We start from the raw sequence: 23,854 nt of genomic DNA on the forward strand, positions 1-23,854 counted from the left end.
CCGCTCCGTGTCAGCCTGAGCGCCGGCGAGATAAGCACCCGATAACGCGGCCCAACTCCCACGGCCTCCGGGCCCCAAGGCCAGAGAGAGGGCAGGGCAAGGGGGGCCAGCGCAGAGGTGGGCAGGGAGGCTGGGCGGCGACCAGGCTGCCCTGAGGCCACGTGCAGCCTTTGGCGTCCGCTGCTGGGGCCCAAGGCCTCCTGGGAGCCTGCCCTGTGGGTCAGCACAGAAGGAGATCCCAGGCCGGTGCTGGCCACGTAATGCGGTGGCACCGCTTCCTTCCTGGACTGTTTCTTGTTTTGAATCCTTCTTGCTGTATCTGCTGGAAAGGTCTAGCTAGTGGGGGGGAGGGGAGGGGAGGGGGAAGCGGTGTGTGTGTTCAGGCTACCGTGGATCTGGGGGTGCGGATAATTCATTGGGGTTTTCAAGCTGGAAAAGAGCTTGAGCGTAGTCCCAATGACCCTGGACGTCTCTGAGCCTCCGCACTGCCTGACCCAGAGTCTGCCACCTGCGAGGTCTCACGTGACTGCCCCTGCGTGCACCTGCCAGTTAGTTACCCCATTCTGAACGCAGTGCGGTGCACGGGGACCCCAGCGGGGCGGGGCTCTGGGCCTGGGCTGTGGCTTGCTGGGGTGGACATCCTGTGCACCAGCGGGGGGTGGGGGAGGGGGCTGGGGGGAGGGGAAGAGACGGTGGGCTTCAGGCTAGCAAGCCTGCAGAGCCGGTTACTGGGCAAGAGTCAGCTGCCTCCTTGCCTGCCTCCAAGGAGGGCCGGGGAGCAGAGGACAGCCAGCCAGCCCCGGGCCCAGTTAGAGCCGGAAGGTAGCGGCAGGCCTGCTCTCTAGGGAAAGAGAGAAAGAAATGAGCTGAGATTCATGGTTTCTTTGCTCTCTCACCGCGCCCCCACCCCCCCAACCCCCCCCCGCCCTCCCCTGACCCCGCTTTCATTTAGATGCTGAAAATTAAAGCGCCGGCAGGGTGCTGATCGATTCAAACTGCCAAAGACAACTGGTGGCCAGCTGTCCTTGTCTGCCAACACAGACCAGATTCCTGGCTGACCAGGGCTCTAGCGACATCTACTGGATGAGGCAGGGGGACTGGCCAGTCCCTTCATTCTAATACCGCCCATCTATGCAAAGCGTTTAAGTGTGTGGCTGGACTCCCTGTTTGTAAGTCTGTGTGCAAGCTGGAACCCTTCCTCAGGCACTTGGCTCTGGTGCTAGCGCTGGGGTACACGGCAAGCATCTGTAATGCTCCACTGTTTTCTTCAGCAATCTAAAGCCAATATGGGGAATTAGGAGCAGCTGTGAAGTCCTATCGGCGGTCATATTGGGCTCTGCTTTCTGTACTTACCTGTATGTAAGCTAGTTAATAACAGCAATCATATCATAACTAGTTTCTAGTATAATTACTATACTGTATGAGTTTTGAATCCATCCTATAACTGCATACTGATATTTATGCAAGAACAAGAAAAGTCTACTGCATGTGGACTTCTGGTTTTCCAGCACCACTTGTTGAAGACACCCTTTTTTTTTTTTTTGTCGGTTGTGGGGCTTGAACTCTAGGCCTGAGCGCTGTCCCTCCGCTCTTCAGCTCAAGGTGAGCGCTCTACCGCTTGAGCCACAGTGCCACTTCCAGTTTTTGAGTGGTTTATTGGAGATAAGAGTCTCACAGACTGTCCTGTCTGGGCTGGCCCTGAACCGTGATCTCAGCCTCCTGAGTAGCTAGGATTATAGGCGTGAGCCACTGGTACCCAGCTCTTTTCTTGAACATATACTTTGAGCTTCTTTGTCAAAAAATCAGATGGCTGCAGGTAGATGGATTCCTTTCTGAGTATCTATTCCATTGGTCTTTGGGGCTACTTCATGCCAGTACCATGATGGGTTTTGTTGCTGTTGTTATGGCTGAAGTATAACTTGACATCCAGTATCATGATACCACTGACATTGCTGTTTTGACATCAGGGGTTTGGTGTCAAATTAGCCTTTGGGAGTATGGCCATTTTCTTGATCTTGATTCTACCAGTTCACAAGCCTGCAGTGTGTTTCCATCTTCTATGTCTTCTTTAATGTCTTTCATTAAAGTTGTGTAGTTTTCATAATAGTTTTTCCACTCCCTTGGCTAGGTTTATTCCTAGGTTTTTTTTTTTTTTAAAGGCTATTGCAAGTATAGTTGTTCTCCTGAGTTCCTCTCTTGTCTTATTCACTCTTGGTGTGCAAAAGAGCTGATTTTTAAAATGTTGGCTTTTGTATCTTGCTACATTACTGCATGTGTTTATCAGCTCTAGGAGTTTTGGGGGTGCGTTTCTTAGGGTCTTTTGGGTATTGGATCATGTCCTCTGCAAATCTCTATTTGGATCCCTTTTATTTCCTTTTCTTGCCTTATTGCTCTGGCTAGGATTTCCAGTACTATATTAAATAATAGCAGAGAGAATGGACAGCTTTGTCTTGTTCCTGATTTTACAGGAAATGGTACGTGGTGCTCCCCATTTAATATGGTGCTAGCTATAGGTTTGTCCTGTGTAGCCTTCATTAATTTGTAGAAATTTCCCTGTGTGACTGCTTATATAGAGTAACCCATAAAAATGAACTCTGTGTGGTACTGCATCTCTCCAGGTCCTCTGTGTCAGTTGATTTAAAAAGCCAGTGTTTTCAGTTTTTAAGGCTAGCGCTGTACCATGGGAATTACAGCTCTACTGCCAGACTTTTGGTGGTTAATTGGAAGTGGGAGTCTCATGGCCTTTCCTCTGGAGAGCTGAGTTACAGGCGTCATCTGCTGGCTCCCAGCCTGCTTCCAGGGTTTTGTTTTCTTTCTGATTGCTTTTTTCCTTTGGTGTGCCCCGTTCATCCTTCTTTCTTGCTGTCTACTTCTTTTATAACACGGCACACACAGACAGACTCATACACTGCTGCATTGTATCCAAGTTGCAAATCTATGTCAATATGGTCAGAAGCCATGGAGTGGATAACAGTAGAGACATCCAGGAGTTTGTAGGACCAGGCCCCTGCGGCGGGACACACAAACAGTCCTCTTCCTGGTCTAGATAACAATATTAGTGGGAAAATTGGGCTGGCCTATCTCGCTTCCTCCTGTGGGCAACCCAGATAAGTGGCCTCGAGGCCTGGACAGCACCCCTAGCCTGACAGCTTCTCCCCAGGTCTGGACAGCACCCCCAGTTTGACAGCTTCTCCAGAGGCTCTCTCCTGGGGACCCCAGCAATCAGGGCTGGGGCTGGAGCAGGGATTCAACGCTGAGCAGTCCAGAGCTGTGGGTAGTGATGATGGGGGGTGGTGTGGGTGGGGATGATGGGGGGGGTGAGTGGTGAAGATGGAGGTGGGGTGGGTGGAGATGATGGAGGGGGAGATGATGGAGGGGGGTGGTGATGATGGAGGGGAGATGGGTGGGGATGATGGAAGTAGAGATGATGGAGGGGGGTGGTGATGATGGAGGTGGTGATGATGGAGGGGAGATGGGTGGGGATGATGGAGGGAGAGATGATGGAGGGGAGATGGGTGGGGATAATGGAGGGGGGAGATGAGGAGGGTAGGTATGATGGAGGGGGGATGATGGAGGGGAGATGGTGGAGATGATGGAGGGGGTGGTGATGATGGAGGGGAGATGGGTGGGGATGATGGAGGTGGAGATGATGGAGGGGATGGTGATGATGGAGGGGAGATGGGTGGGGATGATGGAGGTGGAGATGATGGAGGGGAGATGGGTGGGGACGATGGAGGGGGGGATGATGGAGGGGGGGTAGGGATGATGGAGGGGGGATGATGGAGGGGAGATGGTGGGGATGATGGAGGGGGGATGATGGAGGGGGGTGGGGATGATGGAGGTGGAGGGCAGAGTCCACAGTGGTGGTATTCCTGGGGTTGTGTGGAATGAGGCTAGGACCCAGGTTCTCCTTGAGGGGTGACAGCCACAAGTCCCTGTCACAGAGCAATCCTGACCAAGGCTCCTGCGCGAAGGGAGGATGGCAAAGCAGGTGGGGCCGGTGTGTGGTGACAGACCTGCAGCCCCTTCCCTCCATGCCCAGCGCACACGGCTTGGGTGGCGGCTAAGCTCAGCGCCCCTCACGCACAGCTGCCCTCCTTCCCTGCCCTCTCAGGAGTCATGCTGGGCATCCGGGAGCAGCTCTGTAGCCACCAGGAGCACGGCCCACACTGGAGAATAAATGCAAAGAGCAGGGTCCCAGCCCTGCCTGGCCTGCCCTGGAGGATGGAACCTTCCAGACTCCCTGCAGGCCTCTCCTCCCTGTCTTCCCCCTGTGGCTACCTCTGGACTTTGGGTCTTAGTTCCGAGGATCTGGGTTGTGCTTGGTGTGGGCTGTGTCAGCCTTGCACAGTCAGTGGGAGGGTGGGGAAGGGAAGCATGAAGGCCAGGGGTGGTGGGCGGGCTCCTGCTCTGTTAAGGTGGCAGGCCAGGGGTGGGCGGGCTCCTGCTCTGTTAAGGTGGCAGGCCAGTGGTGGTGGGTGGGCTCCTGCTCTGTTAAGGTGGCAGGCCAGGGGTGGGTGGGCTCCTGCTCTGTTAAGGTGGCAGGCCAGGGGTGGTGGGCGGGGCTCCTGCTCTGTTAAGGTGGCAGGCTAGGGGTGGTGGGCGGGGCTCTGCTCTGTTAAGGTGGCAGGCCAGGGGTGGTGGGCGGGGCTCCTGCTCTGTTAAGGTGGCAGGCCAGGGGTGGTGGGCGGGGCTCCTGCTCTGTTAAGGTGGCAGGCTAGGGGTGGTGGGCGGGGCTCTGCTCTGTTAAGGTGGCAGGCCAGAGGTGGGTGGGCTCCTGCTCTGTTAAGGTGGCAGGCCAGGGGTGGGTGGGCTCCTGCTCTGTTAAGGTGGCAGGCCAGGGGTGGGTGGGCTCCTGCTCTGTTAAGGTGGCAGGCCAGGGGTGGTGGGCGGGGCTCTGCTCTGTTAAGGTGGCAGGCCCTTCCTGGGCAGTGGAGGCAGCAGTGAGCAGGGGAGAGGGAGGCTGTTTATCCCCACAGCCAGGGAAGGCAGGGGAGGCCCAGCAGGTGAGACTCTCCTGTCGGGGTGTGGAGGGTGAACATGGGTGATCTTGCGTGAGCCTTAGAATCTGCAAGGGAGAGAGCCCTTCCTCTGTTACACATGAGGCCGCTGAAGCAACAGGAAGTGGCTGAAGCAACCCGGGGTCTGGGCTGGAAGTCTGCAGTCCTGAGCTCATGCACCGGGCTGTGACAAGGCTGGAGGGAAGTCCTGGAGGAATGCTGGGGTGCTCAGGCCTCAGGGAGCTGGGGACAGAGACAGTCAGTCACATTTTTTGCCCCTCTTGGGCCCAGAATGTTGCTGAGATGATGTGTGGTGAAGAAGGGGCTGGGCGCCCCTGGGAGCCTCACGCGTTCACACCGAGCGGGGAATGAAGTCCCGGCCTTGTCTCTGCAAACAGCCGGGGCCTTTTGTCTTCCTGTCTGATGGAGACCTCAGACTGTTTCACTTCCTTATTTACTAAAAATGTGTTTCCCAATTGCAGCACCAGCCCGGTCCTGGGAGCTGTGGGTCGGGTGCTAGGGCCTGCCATCCGGGGAGACCCCTCACCCCCACTACAGCCTGTGTGGGCTGCAGAGAGTCAGGGCTGAGCCGAAAGTTGGCCAAAGCTGGTCGCAGATGCAATCCTAGCTCATCAGGAGGTGGAGATCTGAGGATCATGGTTTAATGCTAGCCTGAACAGACACTCTGAGCTTCTTTTCTCCAATATCCAGCAAAAAGCTGGAAGTAGAACTGTGGCTCAACTGGTAAAACACCAGCCTGAGTACAAAAAGCCAAAGGAAAACACAAGGCCCTGAATTCAAGTCCCAGTACTGGGGAACATGTGTGCGCGCATGCATGCACACACACACACACACACACACACACACACAAAGAATTTAGGGCTAAATGTTGAGGTGTCAGGAGTGAAGAGGGGGTACAAGCTAGGTTCAGAAGTCTGGGCTGGTCATGAGGTGTGAAGTGCGGAGGGAGTCTGGAGGAGAGCCGGGCACTTTAGGACAAAGTTTTCGAGTGTTTTGAACCAGAGTCCAACCTCCTTCTGGGAGAGCCGCTTGCCACCCTGTGGATGACGGTGTGGTTGTTCGGTTGGGCCAGCGACCTTGCTGTTCCTCACGCTCACCAGCCAAATCTCCCCAGTGCCAGAATGTGCTGCAGGGGAGAGCCACACACTGGAGACTCTGTTCTCTCTGAGGCGTGTTGTGAAGGTATTGAAAGGTTACATCATCTCCTGTGAATGTCGACAGTCTGTGTGTGTCAATTAAAAACAAAAACATTGACCAGGTACCCGTGGCTCACGCCTGTCATCCTAGCTACTCAGGAGATCTGAGGATCGTGGTTCAAAGTCAGCCCGGGCAGGAAAGTCCATGAGACTCTTATCTCCAATGAACCACTAGAAAACCAGAAGTGGTGCTGTGGCTCACCTGGTAGAGCACTCGCCTTGAGCTGAAGAGCTGAGGGACAGTGCCCAGGCCCAGAGTTCAGGCCCCATGATTGGCAAAAAGAAACAAACAAACAACAACAACAAAAATCTCAAACCAAACAATGTTCTTTGAAGGGGAGTATCTCATGCAGTCTGGTGCGGGTTGCTCTGCCTGGTCTGGCTCATGCAGTCTGGTGCGGGTTGCTCTGCCTTTCCGGCGTAGGCCCCAGCACGGCTGTGGTGCCCAGTGTGGGGTGGGCTGTCAGCGGATGGGGGTGGGGGGTGGGGGTGGCTCTGCACAGTTGACCCCCAGACCCGTGGCTCCCAGGCCTCTGGAGCGGTGCCCCGTGTGCCCGGGCCCGTGACCCCGAGGGGTGAGTCCTTGTTCCAGGGCCGGATGACAGAGGCAGAGGACTGGCCCTGCCGTGAGCAGGCCGCGTGCCCTCGGTGGCTGATGTCTCGCTTCTTTCTTGGGGCGCAGCACACGGTGTCGGGGTCACTGTAGACGTCAGGATGTGGGATGTGAAAAGCAGCAGACGTGCAGGAAATGGCAGGGATGTGGCATCACACATACTCAAGACCCTTTCCGGCCCTGAGACTCCCCCGGCCCCTGCCCCGGGTCCTGCGCCGTCCACATCAAGGACAGATGGGGAGAGACATGCTGGACAGAATAACCAGGCCTGGCACCTCTGGATTAAAAAAAAGCTGAGGGACAGTGTCCAGGCCCTGAGTTCAAGCCCCAGTACTAACACACGGATCAATCAGTCAATCAATAATGGTGCCTCCTCCTGTCATTTGCGGCCTGGCCAGGCGGTGGCTGCCACTTGCAGCTCTCCGAGAGCCAGTTAGAAGAGGAGGCAGTGTGCAGGGGCAGAGAGGACCGGGGCAGGACCTGCAGAGGGAAGCCAGGGCTCCCTTCACTTGAAGGCTCTCCCTGACAATCCCCAGAACCCTGCTTGGTGCCAAAGTAACAGCCCTGCCCCTGCTCCTGTGCGGCCTTTGCCCCTGCAGGGAGCAGAGAGGGGGGTGCTGATAGGAGCTGGTGCCATGGATGAGGTCATCCGTTTGGGGCCAGGGATGGGGGTGGGAGAGGGAGCAGCTGTCTGGGGCAGGGGCCAGGGCCTGGCTGGCGCCACAGGGTGGATAGCCTCAGTCTAGTGTGGGAAGTACCCAGTGCTGCAGGGGGGTGGGAAGGTGGGGGAGGGGGGAGGTTAGGGCTCTGGAGGGCAGGGAGTGGCCCTTGGCCAGAAAGAGAGAATGAGAGCTGGGGTGGATGGTCCAGCTGGCCTTCTATAGGAGTCCTTCCCTCAGGAATGGAGGTCCAGGGCCTCCCACCGCCGCGTCCTGCTCTGCAGAGCCAAGCCCAGCTCTCTGCAAGGAATCCCCCTCCCCCGGCACCTAGCAAGCTTTCTGTGCAGAACCCGATCAGGTATGACTTTCAGATCTGTTTTCTGGAGAGGTGACAGGCTTACTAAGTCCCTGCGTGTGTGTGTGTGTGTGTGTGTGTGTGTGTGTGTGTGTGTGTGTGTGTGTGTGTGTGTGTGTGTGTGTGTGTGTGTGTGTGTGTGTGTGTGTCTGCAGACCCTGCACTCCCAGAGCCAGCCACACGCTGTGTGAGTGGCTGCGGGGATTCCCCAGCATTCATTGGGCCTCTGTTACTGGAGAGGTGAAAAGTCACATCCAGAGAAGTCACACAAACGTTTTATTAAATCTTTTAAATTGAAAACTTGATTCTGCCTTCTTAAATATTGGTTTTTATTATGTTTTCTAATTATTTCCATGGGTTGACTGTTTTCATGCAGAATGGATGGTTTTCTGTGGTTTATTTCTTTTGTTGTTGTTGTTGTTGTGCTTTTTTTGGTGTGTGTGTGTGTGTGTGTGTGTGTGTGTGTGTGTGTGTGTGTGTTTTAACCAGTTCTGGGCTTGAACTCAGGACCTGGGCACTGTCCCTGAGGGTCGGTCTTTTGCTCAAGGCTAATGTTTTCCACAGCTCCACTTCTGGCTTTTTCTGGTGGTTTATTGGAGATAGAGTCTCATGGACTTTTCTGCCCAGGCTGGCTTCGAATCATGATCTTTAGATCTCAGCTCCTCAGTACTAGATTACGGGCATGAGCTACCAGCTCCCGGCTCATGTGGTTCATTTCTATTTATGTATTTCTTTAATTTCTGGTGGAGCTGGGGTCTGAACTCAGCACCTCGTGCTTGCTGCGCGTTCCCCACCTCCTGCAGGGGGGACACTCGTTTAGAGAAGGTGTAGCACAGCCAGGCCTGGCTCTTGGAAGTCTGCTTTGTTTTTTTTTTTTTTAATTTTGGCTTTTTCACTGTTGTTGATAGAAATGATTACAGAAGGGACATAGAGGACTGCGGTGTTGTCTGGAAGTGGGATTGGGTAAAGAAATGTCTGGCATGCTTATTTTCCTTTCAATCGTAGCACAGAATACAGCATGAAATTACCATCCTACCCCTTCTGAGTGTGTAGTTTGTGGTGTGTACATGCATTGCTATGCAACAGGTCTCCACAACTTTATTGAAAATCTTCGCTATGGAGAATGCTGACCTCATGCCCAGCACTGTGCTGGCCATGAAGACATGGAAGAAAAAAGCAATGCTGGTCAAGCAGGAGTTTAAGAAAGAAAGATTCCACCAGCTGTTGTTGGCCATGGTCCCTAACCCATTATAATGAGGCTGTGGAGCAAAGCAAGCAAAGCAGTGCGTCTGACTGCCCCCTGGTGGCAGACGGTGCACTGCACAAAGGACTCCTAATACGGCATACTTGGCCTTTGGTGCTGGGCACATAGGACATGTTGGCAGATGCAACTCACTTGTGCTTGCCTCGATGTGGGTTGGGTTCTATCAGCCTCATAATCACTTCAACGGGGTCTTTATGACAGGACCTGATTATTCATTCATCCCTTTGTTTACTCAAGAGAGATCATGTGGCTGAAGAGTACTTTTTTCCCTGGCTTGGCACAAGGCAACAGCTTAGCTATTTGCACCTTTAAAGAAAAGATGGGAGCCGGGCGCTGGTGGCTCACACCTGTCATCCCAGCTACTCAGGAGGCTGAGAGCTGAGGATTGCGGTCCAAAGCCAGCCCAGGCAGGAACATCCGTGAGACTCTTATCTCCATTAAACCACTGTGGCACTGTGGCTCAAGTGGTAGAGTGCTCGCCTTGAGCTGAAGAGCACGGGGACAGCACCCAGGCCCAGAGTTCAAGCCCCACGACTGACAAAAAGAAAAAGAAAAAGATGGGGGCTGGGAGCATAGTTCAAGTGGCAGAGCACCTGCCCAGCAAGTACAAGTCCCGGAGTTCGAACTCGAGCAGCATATAATTTAAAAATGTTTTGTGGCAGCCATTTTTCTCCCAGCTTCTTCTCCATCTTGTGCATTGACCCCATGTGTGTTAGAGATTTGAGAAAGGGGGCGGCATGGGAGTCGGGACCCAAGCCATCATCTCCCCCACCATTTTCTTTGCGATGATGGCGTGGCTAGAGCTAGGGTGGTGGGAGCATGATAAAAAGTCAAGCAGATGAAGGTCACTTCATTGCTGCAAGTGTAGCTGGAGACTGGGAGATAGTGGGAATCAATGATAAAAAGCCAAGGATCGAGAGACACAAAACCACATAAAAATGGGCAAAATACATGAAAGATCAAAGTGAGTGGAAGACTGCTCAGCCTTGTGCTTGTCAGGAGAGTGGCATGAGCCAGGGGCTGTCCCCGCATGGTGGAGGAGGGAGGAAGCCCGACACCCCACAGTGGGGGCGTCTGAGAAGATACTAACAAGGCAGCCATAACTCTCACTCGCTGCTGCCAGGGGTTAAGTGGTAGAACCAATCAATCAGGAACTTAGTATTTCTTCAGAAGCCAAAGCATATATTGAAAAGGGAAATACAGGAACAAGAATACTCACAGCAGCTTGATTTTTATCTGTGTGTGTGTGTGTGTGTGTGTGTATGTGTGTGTGGCATGCTCGCGTACATGCCATTACTGGAGTTTGAACTCATGGCCTCTTACACTGGCGTGGTTTTTTTCTCTAAAGACTGTCACACCTCTGCTTCTGTTGTGTTGCTGTTTAATTGGAGGTAAACATCTGAGATTTGTCTGCTAGGGCTAGCTTCGAACCTCGATTCTCAGATCTCAGCCTCCTCATTAGTTCATCTAGTCCTTACCAACTGAGAAGTGATGCACCTCAAAAGCAACGCAGCTGGATCAAGACTGTCTGGGTCTAAAGTCATCCCTAAGTCACTGTTACTCCTTATGTGACCGTTGGAAAACACGTGGACGAATGGAGAGTCATAGGTTTTGTTGTGAGGATTAAGTCATTTGTTAAATGTAGACTATTTCAAACCATTCCCAGCCCGTGGTAAACTGTTGTCTTAATGGTCAAAGTAAGTCATACTTTGGGGCCCGTAGACCTGTATCATTTGTGAATTGAGTCTGAATTGGAACAGGTTGGTGATTTGAGATGAGAAGGCAGACAATGGAACAGCAACGCATTTCACCACAATGTCTCCTCTAAAAAAGACTTTTGGAGCTGGGGGCTGGTGGCTCACGCCTGTCATCCTAGCTACTCAGGAGGCTCAGATCTGAGGATCACGGTTCAAAGCCAGCCCAGGCAGGAAAGTCCATGAAACTCTTTTTTTTTGGGTCTGGTCGTGGGGCCTGAACTCTGGGCCTGGGCACTGTCCCTCAGCTCTTCAGCTCAAGGCTAATGCTCTACCACTTGAGCCACAGTGCCACTTCTGGCTTTTTTCTTTATGTGGTGCTGAGGACTCGAACCCAGGGCCTCAGGCATGCAAGGCAAGTGCTCTGCCACTGAGCCACCTTCCCAGCCCCATCCATGAAATTCTTATCTCCAATAAACTACCAGAAAACTGTAAGTGGCACTGTAGCTCAAGTGGTAGAGCACCTGCCTTGAGCTGAAGAGCTGAGGGACAGCGCCCAGGCCCAGACCAACCAAAAAAAAAAAAAAAAGACTTCTGGAATTTTCCTTTCCAGTGAATTGGATGGAATCTGGCCTCTATTCTGCTACCCATGGCTCATGAAGGAGTTCTTACACTTTTGCATAAATTTGGAGTTTATTCCCTTATTTGTTTATATGACAGAGTCTCACAGTATAGCTCAAACTGGCCTTGAACTTACAATCCTCCTGCCTCTGCTCCTAAGTCCTGAGGTTAGCAGGGTATACCATTATGTCTGTCACATATCCTTCTCCTAATTATGTTTTATTTTTATTTGTGTTTTAAAACTTATCCTGAAATAGTTATATGAAAGCATTCCTATTCAACATGTCAATTTATGCACATAATGCGCCTTGATCTTGCCATTCCTTCTGTCATTCTTCCCTCCCCGTCTCTCCCAACCCCACCCACCCATCCCCTCACATTTCCTCATTTTGTTTTCACGTATGTACATTGGTGGCTCAGCGGTAGAGTGCTTGCCTTGCATGCCTGAGGCCCTGGGTTCGATTCCTCAGCACCACATAAGCAAAAAGAATAAAAGCCAGAAGTGGCGCTGTGGCTCAAGTGGTAGAGCGCTAGCCTTGAGCTGAAGAGCTGAGGGACAGCGCCCAGGCCCAGAGTTCAGGCCCCACGACCATACCCCAAAAAAACAAAAACAAAAAACGTATGTACATTGAGTATGACTGTATTGCTCCCTTCCTCTTCATCAGTCCACGCTTCCTCCCACCCCACCCCCGCCCCGCCACATACACACACACACACACACACACACACACACACATACACACACACACACACACACGAAGACAACAGTTATTTCAGCTTCCTGGTATTCATTTCCACAAAACCTCTTTTTTTAATCTCCCACAGCATGGGTTTCTTTAGTACATGAGAGCTCACTCATCTGCCCGTGTGCAGTCAGCCCTCGGATGCTTTCAGTGGCTTCGGAAGGTGACGGTCATTTTCTGTTGGCTTGGGGAGGAATAAATTTTGTCTGTTTTATACAGCAAGACATCATGTTGTGGCAGAATGCGACCCATGTCCATCCTGAATTACACCCGAAGAAACATAAACCATCCAGGGCTGTGCAAGTTCGAATTTTAATGCCATCATTGTCGTAGAAACAATTCCCTGAAAAGAGAAAAGCATGGCAAAGAGCAGTCAGGGCGCAGGCAGCTGGTGCTCCCCTCGTGCGGGGGCACGGGGTCTGCTGGACCCAGCACTCACTTCCCTTCCCCTCTCGGCAGCGGAGCTGAGTCTAAGGCTATCTGGAAGAAGGTAAGAGAAACAGCAGTCTGCATGGCTGAACGCAGATGTGGAAGATGAGCAGGGTAGAGCCTGGAGATCAGTCTCCGACATGCCACCCGCAGCCTGCTGGGTCATCTCATGTTGGCAGCCCCCCTTGCTAGGCTTACTGGAATCTGTGAGGAGGTCAGCCCTTAAGAGACCCCCTCCCTTTCGAGGTAGCCGCACAGCCGTCTTACCCGAAGGCAATGAGATCACCAGGAAGAAGATCGAACCCCAAACGCACGGGCCCATGGCTGTGGAGAGCACCAACTTAGACTCTCCAGAGTGGGTGTGTGGAAGACTCCCTTTATAGAGCTGGGCTCAGCTGGGTGGGGCGGGGCATCGGCCTCTTCCAGGACAGACTGGGGCGATCACACCTCTGCAGGGTTAGACAGTCCTCGTGCCATTCCTTCCCACGGGTGCCAGGAGGTGCAGGGACTTCGCTGAGGGCAAGAGGCTTCCCTTTCACTGGGAACAGGAGCCCAGGACCCTGTGTGAGGCCCGTGTCCTCCACCAAGTGCAGGGGAAGTTCTTCCAGAGGCCCATGGAGAGTCTAGGAGCCCGGAGAAGCTGTGCTGAAGAACACAAGCTTAATTCAAGACTTCTTATGGGCTGGGAAGGTGGGTCAGTGGTAGCGTGCCTGCCCAGCATGCCTGAAGCCCTGGGTTCGATTCCTCAGTACCACATACACAGAAAAAGCCAGAGGTGGGGGCTGGGAAGGTGGCTCAGTGGTAGAGTGCTTGCCTTGCATGAATGAAGCCCTGGGTTCCATTCCTCAGCACCACATAAACAGAAAAAGCCAGAAGTGATGCTGTGGTTCAAGTGGTAGGGCGCTGGCCTTGAGCTAAAGAGCTGAGGGACAGCACCCAGGCCCAGAGTTCAAGCCCCACAACTGACAAAAAAAAAAAAAAAAAGCCAGAAGTTGTGCTGTGGCTCAAGTGGTAGAATGCTAGCCTTGAATAAAAGAAGCTCAGGGACAGCACGCAGGCCCTGAGTTCAAGCCTCAGGACTGGCAAAAAAAAAAAAAGTTCATAGGATGTAGGCAAGGACTGTTTGCAGGATTTTTTTTTTTTTTTTTTTGGCTGGTTCTGGGGCTTGAACTCGGGGTCCGGGAACTGTCCCTGAGCTGGTTTGCTCAAGGCTAGAGCTCTACCACTTGAGCCACAGTGCCACTTGCAGCTTTTTCTGTGATTAATTGAAGAGTCTCTTGGCTTTTCCTTCCTTCTACCTCAGCCTCCTGAGTAGCTCGGACGCAGACATGGCCTGTTTGCAGGGTTTTATGAAGCCAAGTTTCGATGCGCCGGCGGGGTCTGACTGCCGGTGGATAGGCGGTGGAGAGGGAACCTTTGTCTTTTAGCGTTCCCCTACCTAGAGGCAGAGGCAATGGAAAGATCCCCAAACAGGCTTGATTTTCCAAATGGATAGTCCGAAGTGCTGGAGGAAAGGGCCCATCGTGGGTGGACAGGTTGGAACACTGCCTACTCCCTTGCCTGGAAAGTCAGGTGGGTGCAATGTTGGATGCCCTGGACCAGGGGTGGGGCTGGGAGAGACACAGCTCTTGGGACGGGCCATGGGTGGGCAGCCATGGATGACTGATCACGGGAAGATCTTACCTTGGGTTTTATTCTGTCCCTTGAGGCAGGCTGGGATGCGACCCACGAATGTTGGAATGTGTGTCTGTAGTGAGCCGACACAGCATCGTTTTATTGGTTACGCTCCATTGGAGCCACATGCCCTGAAGACATGAACCTCATGTTCTCCCCAGAAAGAGTCCTCTAGAGGGAGGACTCTACCCTGGAAGGTTCTCAGGAGACCTGCACGGTGGTTGCACGGGGCTCGGGTCTGCACCTGACCGCTGGCCACCGAGACCATGGCCAGAGGCTCCCCAAGGTCCCCTCGGCCTTCCAGGATGGGAGGTGACGGGCCGCGCAGAGGAGGAGGTGCTCGGGAGCCGTGCAGGCCTCTGCACGCGCCGGCTCTGTTAGGAACGCGATTGCTCAGTCACCGTCAGCTGTTCCAGCATGCACTGGGAAAATGGAAAACCCAAACCTCACACCTCCTCTCCCCTTACATATCTTACCAGAGTAGTTAGGTGTACCAGGGGATTTCATTTTGCCGTGTTCTCTTATACATTCTGTGTAGCTCGATCAGACTCACTTCTTCCGACATTCTCCCTCCTCCCCCCTTCCCCAAGCCGTCTCCACCAGCTTCTTGTTCGGTGTCCACACACATGCAAGGGTCCACAGAAACCACATACATGGCTGTCTTAGTTGATGCAGAAAGCAAACTCAGCAGAATGTAGTCATACTAAAAAATGCGAAACAAATTAGGCTTAGAAAGAACATACCTCAGCCGAGTGCTTGTGGCTCATGCCTGTCATCCTAGCTACTCAGGAAGCTGAGACCTGAAGATCGAGGTTCAAAGCCAGCCTAGGCAGGAAAGTTCATGAGACTTTTATCTCCAATTAAGCACCAGAAAAGTGGAAGTGGCGCTGTGGCTCAAGTGGTAGAGCACTAGCCTTGAGTGGAAGAGCTGAGGGACAGTGCCCAGGCCCAGAGTTCAAGCCCCATGACTGACAAAAAAAAAAAAAAAAAAAAAAAAGAAAGAAAGAAAGAAGGAAGGAAAGTACATGCCTCAATGAAACAAAGGTCACATAAACCAACACCTAGCGTTATATGAAACAGGGAAAAGCCCAAAAGTTTTCTAAGATGTAGAGCAAGACAAGCACGCACTTTTACTTCTTTTATTCACTGTAGTTCTGGGAATCTTAGCCAGAGGAACCAGGCCGGCAAAAAAACACAGAGCACTCAAATTGGAGAAGAATCATATAGTCATTGTTGCTAAGACACGATCTTATATAGAGCAAACCTCACAGACTCCATTCCAGGACGTTTAGAACTAGCAAAGGAGTTCAGCAAAGTTGCAGCATACCACATCAGCCTGCACAGCCTGGCAGCATTGCTATATTCCAATAGTGAATTACTTAATAGAAATCAAGGAAGAAACTCAACTTCAGATAGCCACAGATACACTGGGGAACCAAGTTAAAACAGGAAGTGAAAGATAGCTATAATGAAGTGGTGAAGTGGTAAAGACTGGAATTTGAACAAGGAGGTGAGGTCACCTGTGGATGAGCTCGGGCTGGCCCTGGGGCTGCAGAGGGGGTGGGAGAGTTCAGAGAAGTTAGAATGAAAACACCTTCCTGCCCTGCCCCCCCCTCCACTGGAGGGGTGGGGGGCGGTTGAACTGCAGGAATCAGTGGCCTGCTCTGGCTGTGGCAAAGCTGGGTTGAAATCCTGGCCTTTCCGAGACCTTACACAGAATCCTCCACTCCTGTTTGTTGAGTGTATTTTGGAGGTATGGCTTAGAGTGAGGGGTAAAGCTACAGCTTCAGTGTCTTTGAGGTGCTACAGTCAAGGAGAGATGACTTTGACCCCAACGCAAGTGGCAAGTATTGAGCTTTCTTACAGAAGACAGCTACTGAAACACAAGAACAATAGAAAAATCACTGTCTGTGCTGGAGCAGGCTCAAAGTAAGATCCGCTGTCTCAAGTGATCAAAACACACACCCCTGAGAGGCACTTAGTGACCAGGTCAGGGTTTTTATTGCCTTAGATAAGATCTGATGGTACTTGAAGCTTGAGGACATTCTGTAAAGAATAATCGCCTGGGGTTCCTGGCCGTTCCCTGAGAAGAAAGACTTCAGTGCTTGCTTTCAAGATGTAATGGTTCTAAGTGCCTGAGGCACTTAGATAGTTCTTCTTAACTTCTGCCAGATTGCCTACAAGAACAGGATTGTTTGGCCATTTAATTATCGTTCTCCTCTTCTAGTTTCGAACCCAGTTTTAGCCACCTCGTGTCACTCCTGCTCCTGTGAGCTCTGGGAATGAGGAGGGGGATTGGAGGGAGGAAGTTCTACAGTGCAGGCCATGGATCTGACCTGTAACCAACATTTGTCCTCTCTCTGAACAGATGCTCTTCTCAGTCTAAGATTCATAGCGGTAATAAACGAGACACAGATCTAACGCAAGCAAACGTCAAGGGCTGGGATCACTGTGGACATGAGAGAGAAACACAAAGAGAGAAACACAACAGTGGGCATGGAAGCAGGGGTATGTAGACAAGCAGACATTATCCAGGAAGAGATGAGCCCAAGAACATTTGGGGCTTGAACTCAGGGCCTGGGCGCTGTCCCTGGGCTGCTTCTGCTCAAGGCTAGCACTCTACCATTTGAGCCACAGTGCCACTTTTGACCTTTTCTGTGTATGTGGTACTGAGGAACGGAATCCAGGGCTTCATGCATGCTAGGCAAGCACTCTACCACTAAGCCACATTCCCAGCCCTGATGGTATGTTTAAAATGTATTATTACAGTGGAGAGAGAGAGAGAGAGAGAGAGAGAGAGAGAGAGAGAGAGAGAGAGAGAGAGAGAGAGAGAGAGAGAGAGAGAGAGAGAGAGAGGGAGAGGGAGAGAGAGAGAGAGAGAGAGAGAGAGAGAGAGAGAGGAGACAGACAGACAGACAGACAGAGAGAGACAGAGAGACAGAGAGACAGAGAGAGAAAGTGCTCCAAGTAAGGGGAAAGTCACATCTTGACTTTGGACAGATCCATGGAACAGTTCTGTTCAGGATGGATGTAGGGAACAAGGTAATGCTTTTCCCCAAAAACCTTGTGGCAGTATCCTCCATTTTAGATTTCCTTTACGTTTACTGATAGTCAACTGTCAGTTCTGTAAGAAACCACCTAAAAGATGCTTTCCTGGGCCTGTGAATTAAGTAAACTCAGGACAGAAGCTGGGCACCAAGTCCTTCCCTTCCCTCCCCCCCTCAGTTGGCATCCGTGTCCTTTGAGCTGAGACATTCCCTCCTGTGGGCTCCTTACAAGCGTCCTGGGCTCCGGAAGGAATGGGTCTCACCTGTAAACGCCTGGCTGCCAGACAGGCCCGGCTTCTTATCATCTCCAAGAGTGCCCACCCACCCACCTACTCTGCTTTCAGAGACAGAGCAAGATGAGGGCAACCGAGTCATGCCTGAAGCTTGAGACTCTTTGGGACTTTCCTCACTTTCTGTCACCAGTCTTCCCTATTGTCCCGAGGCCGATTCCTGCACCCTTGAAGATGTAGACTGGCCGACACACAGGTGTAGACATGCAGGTGCTTACCCGTGGCTGCCCTGTCACGAATCTCCTCTCTCCGCCCTTTACCATGCCCCTTCATTTGGCATGTAGAGATCAGGGTCCGGGCCTGGGACTCCTGGAATTTAGATCAGAGGCTAAACCAAATTTTTAAATTTTTTTTTGGGGGTCCGGTCGTGGGGCCTGAACTCTGGGCCTAGGCGCTGTCCCCCAGCTCTTCAGCTCAAGGCTAGCGCTCTACCACTTGAGCCACAGCGCCACTTCCGGCTTTTTTCTTTTTGCTTATGTGATGCTGAGTAATTGAACCCAGGGCCTCAGGCATGCAAGGCAAGGGCTCTACCACTGAGCCAACTTCCCAGCCCAATTTTTTAATTAAAAAAAATTTCCACTTATTTATTTTTGAGACGGAGTCTTACTATTTATCCCAGACTCTTCTCAAATTCATGCCCCTCCTCATCACCCTTTTGAGTGCTGAGATTACAGGTATGGACCTCTACCTGGATTTTTTTTGATTAAGCATAATATATACATATATTTTGTACATGCTGCTGAAGCATGCATATACTGAGACATGACTAAGTTGAGCTATCTAGCATATCCATCACCTTACATACTTGCCATTCCTTTCATCGTAAGAACACTCATAGTCTACTACACCCCCACCCCAAAAACTGATTTAACAACTAGATATTACTTGTATGGGAAAGGTTGGAGAGAGAATATGAAGAAAAAGTTCCAGTTGTCACTTGGTGGCCGTCGACACCCACATACGAGTAGGTAAAAATCAAAGAGCAAGCCAGGTGCCGGTGGGTCTCACCTCTAATCCCAGCAACCCGGAGGCTGAGACCTGAGGATGGTGGTTTGAAGCCAGCCCAGGCAGGAAACTCTGTAAGACTCTTATCTCCAATAAACTACTCAAAAAAGCCACAAGTGGCGCTATGGCTCAAGTGGTAGTGCACTAGCCTTGAGCAAAAGAAGCTCAGGGACAGTACCCAGACCCAGAGTTCAAGCCCCAGGACTGACCAAAAAAAAAAAAAAAAAGAAAAAAGAAAAAGAAAAAGAAAAAAAAGAAGCAACTATGCCAATATTTTCATGCCAACAGCATGTAGGCGAATGAAACAGAAAGAATGATGGGGAATTTCCAAATAATGAGTCCATTGGTTGTGGAGAATATGAGGTACCAACTTGCAAATTCAGTAACTGAAAAGGGAGCCTTTTTGCTCACTTCCCTAAGAGGTTCTTGTGGTGAGTTTGCTTCTCGTGGTATTTCCAGCTCAAACGTGCGGAATTCTCTGAGCTCCCCATCAACCCAGCAACCATGAGTATCTCATTGCACAGGTTATGGTCTAAAATTGCCATTTGTAGGGAGAGAAAGGAGGGATTTGGGGGGAAATTTTTGATTCAGATTCAAAGCAGGAAGCATACAAAATGTATCTTATTTTAAGAGAGGACAAGGAAACCGTATCAAAGACAATTATGGGCCAATCTATAGAGGTCTGATCAAAGATGGGGCAAAAGTTGCAGTAACGAGGAAAATGTCAATAGGTAAAAATCCATAAAATATTAGAATGCATGATTTTTAAATATTAAAACAAAACTTAATTGAGCTCAGCATGGGGACACACACTTGTAAGCCTGTCATGTTAGAAGTGATATAAAAAGGGAGCCGGGCGCTGGTGGCTCATGCCTGTAATCCTAGCCACTCAGGAGGCTGAGATCTGAGGATTGCGGTTCAAAGCCAGCCCGGGCAGGAAAGTCTGTGAGACTCTTTTTTTTTGGGGGGGGGTACGGTCGTGGGGCCTGAACTCTGTGCCTGAGCACTGTCCCTCAGCTCTTCAGCTCAAGGCTAGCGCTCTGAGACTCTTATCTCCAATAAACCACTAGAAAACTGGAAGTGGCGCTGTGGCTCAAGCGGTAGAGCACTCATCTTGAGCTGAAGAGCTGGGGGACAGCGCCCAGGCCCAGAGTTCAAGCCCCACGACCGACAAAAAAAAAAAAAAAAATATATATATATATATATATATATATATATATACATATACATATATTGGAAGATGGAGGGGAGAGAGGCAGATTTTCAGGGCAAAGGAAGAGCGTGTGGAAGTTTGAGGGAAGCATGCTGGAGGGCAGAACTGGTCACTAGTTTTCAATAAAGACAGAGGAAGAACCAGAGGAACTGGGTTAGAAGAGACCAGGGCCCAGGCCAGTCTGCCCACTGTGCTGTCTCTAACTCCAAAGGGCACCATGGGAGGGCTCTAAACCTTAATTACCAGACTGTATTAACAAGTTAATGAGTGTGACTGTGACACCACTGAAGGTTTTATATAAGGAAAATGCAAGATCTCATTTTGCAATTTCAGTGTTTATAAGGGCTGTGTCGACCAGTGAGTGGAGGATGAATGGCAAATATCTAAACATCTGGGAGAGCCGGTGACTTACCTTCGTGAAAGAGCTGGTGGACTTGATTGAGTGCCAGTAGTAGAGAGATGGCTAGGTGTTAACCACAATAGAACACGTGTTGCTCTTGATCCTGCATCTGGGCTCCACCAAACTCACAGCCTTCCTTTGCTTACTGATTTTCTTCTAGTTCCTGTTCTATCATATTTTATGAGTCCTTCAAAGATATACCGACTAAATAAAAACATCTTCTTGACATTGAAAAACAAGAACAAGTTCTACCTGTCTCTCTCTTTCTCTCTTTCATCTCCTATCTTCTATCTATCTCTAGTTTTAAAGTCTTCTGTGATAGAAACTTTCAATGTGTACTTCATACAGGGAATTTCATCTAGCCTTCCTTCTCTGAGTTCACAATAAGCCTTGTGACAGGTTAGGACAGATGAAGCAAGCTGCTTTCCCAGTGAAGACCCTCGTGTTCAGGTAAGTGGGATCTGAGTCTTTTAAAAGCTCCACAAGCTAGTTAGTGCCTGCAGAGTGCACACTAGAAGTCAGATTTTCTCATTATGGGTTCTGTGTTCTTTGTACAACAGCAGATAGAGAGTTGCTGTGAAACTTAAAACACTCAGACGCTGTCCAGCCCTGTTGATCTCGAGCCTCTCAAAGCAAGGATGTGGTCTACCTTCTGTGTGTACTTCACATTGCCCAGGACGTGCCCAGCATGGGGCACAGGCCATCCTGGCTCGTGGTGGTGGTGTGTGGGAATTCGTCCATGCCATTTGTGGAGCTTCCATTTTCCTCAAGAAAAAAGAAGAGCCACACTAGGATCAAGTTAGGCCCTGCTTTAATTCTTGTCCATCCAGGACTTAGGAAAGCCTTGTGGATGCTGGGTGGTTTCCCGTGATAATTTGTGCAAACTTGGAAAGTCTTTTATTCCATCTGAGAATTGTACTTCTTCATGGTGAAGGTGAACGCTTGTGTATGTGTAGCAATGAGTTCCGTGTGTGTAAGATATGAAGCAGGCCCTGTGCTTGTGCACATGACTGGCATGCTCAGTGCAAAGAGCGACCGAGCTCCTGGGTGTGGCCTTCCGTCGAGTCTGCTTACAGAGCGGGGACTCAGTTTCTAGCATGCTGTTGGCAAGCAGACTTTTGTGATTAAATGTCATCTTCAAAGTTGGACCTTTTGTTTATGGGACTGCTCAGTGGAGCAAGCAGTTGTTCTTGTTCTCAAAGGTTCATTAGCCACGAGTCTCCCCCTCTCTCGAAAGCTACATAGAGTGGGACCCTCCCTCGCACGCCAGCTGCCTCTGTGTGGATCGCCTTGGCCATGAGGAGCCTACTGTTGGTCCTTGTGGTTCTTGTCTTGCTCTCCTGTGTTCCAGCAGGTAAAGCAGATCTCGTTCCCCGTGGATTTAAGGACAGGGAAGGGAGAGCGAGTGAGGGTTCTACATTGGTGAGACAGGGAAGCCGGGAGAGAGAACGAGAGCAGCAGTAGATGATCTGGGCTGCTTCAGGGTAGAGATGATTTGCTAAGCATGCATAACAGGCTCTCTTCTGCGAAGACACTGGCTCCGGACTTTGAACTGGAGAGTCTATGGAGCTTGTGGAGAAGGTCAGGTTGATATTGGTACAGAGGGAGCAAAGCAGACAAAAAGAGCTTTTAGTTGGGTACAGGTAGCTCATGCTTCTGCTCCCAGCCATTCAGGAGGCTGAGATCTGAAGATTGCCATTTGAAGCCAGCTGAGGCAGGAAAGTCTGTGAGACTCTTATCTCCAATAAACCACCCAGAAAAGACAGGAAGTGGAGCTGTGGCTCAAGTGGTAGAGTGCTAGCCTTGAGCATAAACAGGCTCAGGGACAGCATTCAGCCGAGTTCAAGCCCCAGGACTGGAAAAAAAAAACCCAAAATAAACAAACAAGAAAAAAAAAAAGCACCCAACACACAACCTTTTACAGACAGGAAGGATTCAGTTGGGCAGCATTTTCTTGAGGATTTTTAGAACGTGCCTCTCCTTATGTCAGCTAACTGTGGCCTAGTTCCTAGGGAAAATGTCCTGAGCAGAATGTGCAAGCAGAGCAGTAAACCAACTTCTAGCTCAGCGGGGCCCGATGAAGCATGATTTTTTTTTTTTTCTTTTTTTAGCACTCAGCATTTCTGTTCCTGGACAGACGCAGGGAACTTGACAAAAACCAAGAGCTGACTTAAGTTAGAAGCATGGGAGTTCTCAGGATGACAGAAAGCTCCTACCTTGAGCCTCAGACTTTGACATTCGAGCTATGAGGTCACCGATGGCCCAGGGTGATGTCATAAGTGGCCGCGGTGGATGGGCTGTGCCTGCGGCCCTCCCGCCCGCTGTGTGACCGTGTCTCAGTCTGCACACTCTGCGCCACCACGGAGACTTTTGTCCCCAGAGACCACAGGCACATGGAAGACGGATTTGACTCGATTATTTTCACGTGCTGCTTCACTTTTCCACCACAAAGGCCCAATCCACATAGGGAAACAACTGGTGGGGGGAGAGTAAGATAGAGCCTGCAAAACTGGGGTGACTGGGGGGGCCGCATCATCCTCACCATGTGCCTTCCCGATGCTAATCTTGCACCCCTGATTTCCAAAGAACTTAGATCTTACCATCTGGAAAAGTCACAGGCAAGAGCTTTAGGCGTGGGTTTCATATACGTGAAACCCTGTTGCTCTCTTCATCCACTAGGGGTGTTCTGAGGACCTGAGCCAGGGCCGGCAGGTGGCCACTGAGCAAGATGTGGTGCAGAACAGGATGGGGAAATGCAGTAGAGCCAGGCGCTTCCGGAGCGATGGCGCAGCCATCTTGCGTTCTCCGAGCCCCTGCGTTGGGAATTGCTCACTCAGACGCCGCAGGCCTGCTGCCCACTGAGGCCCCACTGAGCACACCCGGACGATCTTTCCATCCCTAAGGGTTGCTCGCGGAAGCACCGCCGCTCCCTAACACCTGTGTAGAATCGATTTGTGAATCAGGTAGCTGCCGACCATGGGAGCTCATAGCCCATCATAGGACTCCTTTTTTCAGAGAGAAGCAAATTAGAAAGGTGCTATCTAGAACAGTCCACCTTTGGGTATCCTGACTCTGTCATTCATGTTGTAAAGTCCAGCCCTGAGTCTAACCTAACCTTGACCACATGGTCCAGCCGGATACTGACTGAAAATCCACCTTTGTTTCTGTTGGCAGTTCGGGGCGGAGTGAATAATGAAATAAGACAAATGTATTATTCATGTTGGCGAACAAGGGGTGTTTGCAAGACATCGTGTGCATCAGATGAATTGTTTCATATCCTCTGTGATGACATGGATGTGTGCTGTATAAAACCAGAACAAATGCCGCCTTTGGTTGAGCCTGAGCATGTAGAGTTACAGCGCTAAGTGCGGAGTGGCTATGTACTGTGTTAATAGCTAGCTCGATTAAAGTCACATACTCACTCTCTTTGATTTAAGTCTTACATGCTCTTATCAGTTGCAACATTTAGTAGGGGGACAAAAAAGAATAGCTCTCTCCTTGATCAGCCTGCATGCCCAACTGATGAGCATGCTTGGGACTGAGTGGGAAAGTCTTTAAAATATATACTATTTCTGGGAAAGTGACTCCTTTGGGCACAAAAAGTGTTTGTAAAATACTCTGTCTCTCTCA

At 50.9% G+C, this 23,854-nt stretch overlaps 2 long non-coding RNA genes across 2 annotated transcripts in view; one reads left to right on the forward strand and one right to left on the reverse strand.

Annotated features, from left to right (window-relative positions):
* Positions 1-23,854, forward strand: part of LOC138823430 (uncharacterized) — a 55,352-nt gene that overhangs the window by 22,528 nt on the left and 8,970 nt on the right. The gene's annotated exons all lie outside the window — the stretch shown is intronic.
* On the reverse strand, positions 14,642-20,474 carry LOC138823426 (uncharacterized). The gene is made up of 3 exons (XR_011370798.1): positions 20,237-20,474; positions 17,825-17,915; positions 14,642-14,972 (listed from the first exon to the last, which is right to left on the reverse strand). It is a non-coding gene; the product is annotated as an uncharacterized lncRNA (long non-coding RNA).

The sequence above is a fragment of the Dipodomys merriami genome, unplaced genomic scaffold (assembly GCF_024711535.1).
Source record: "Dipodomys merriami isolate MVZ:Mamm:240054 unplaced genomic scaffold, mDipMer1.0.p SCAF_12, whole genome shotgun sequence".
In the NCBI taxonomy this organism is placed as follows: domain Eukaryota; kingdom Metazoa; phylum Chordata; class Mammalia; order Rodentia; family Heteromyidae; genus Dipodomys; species Dipodomys merriami.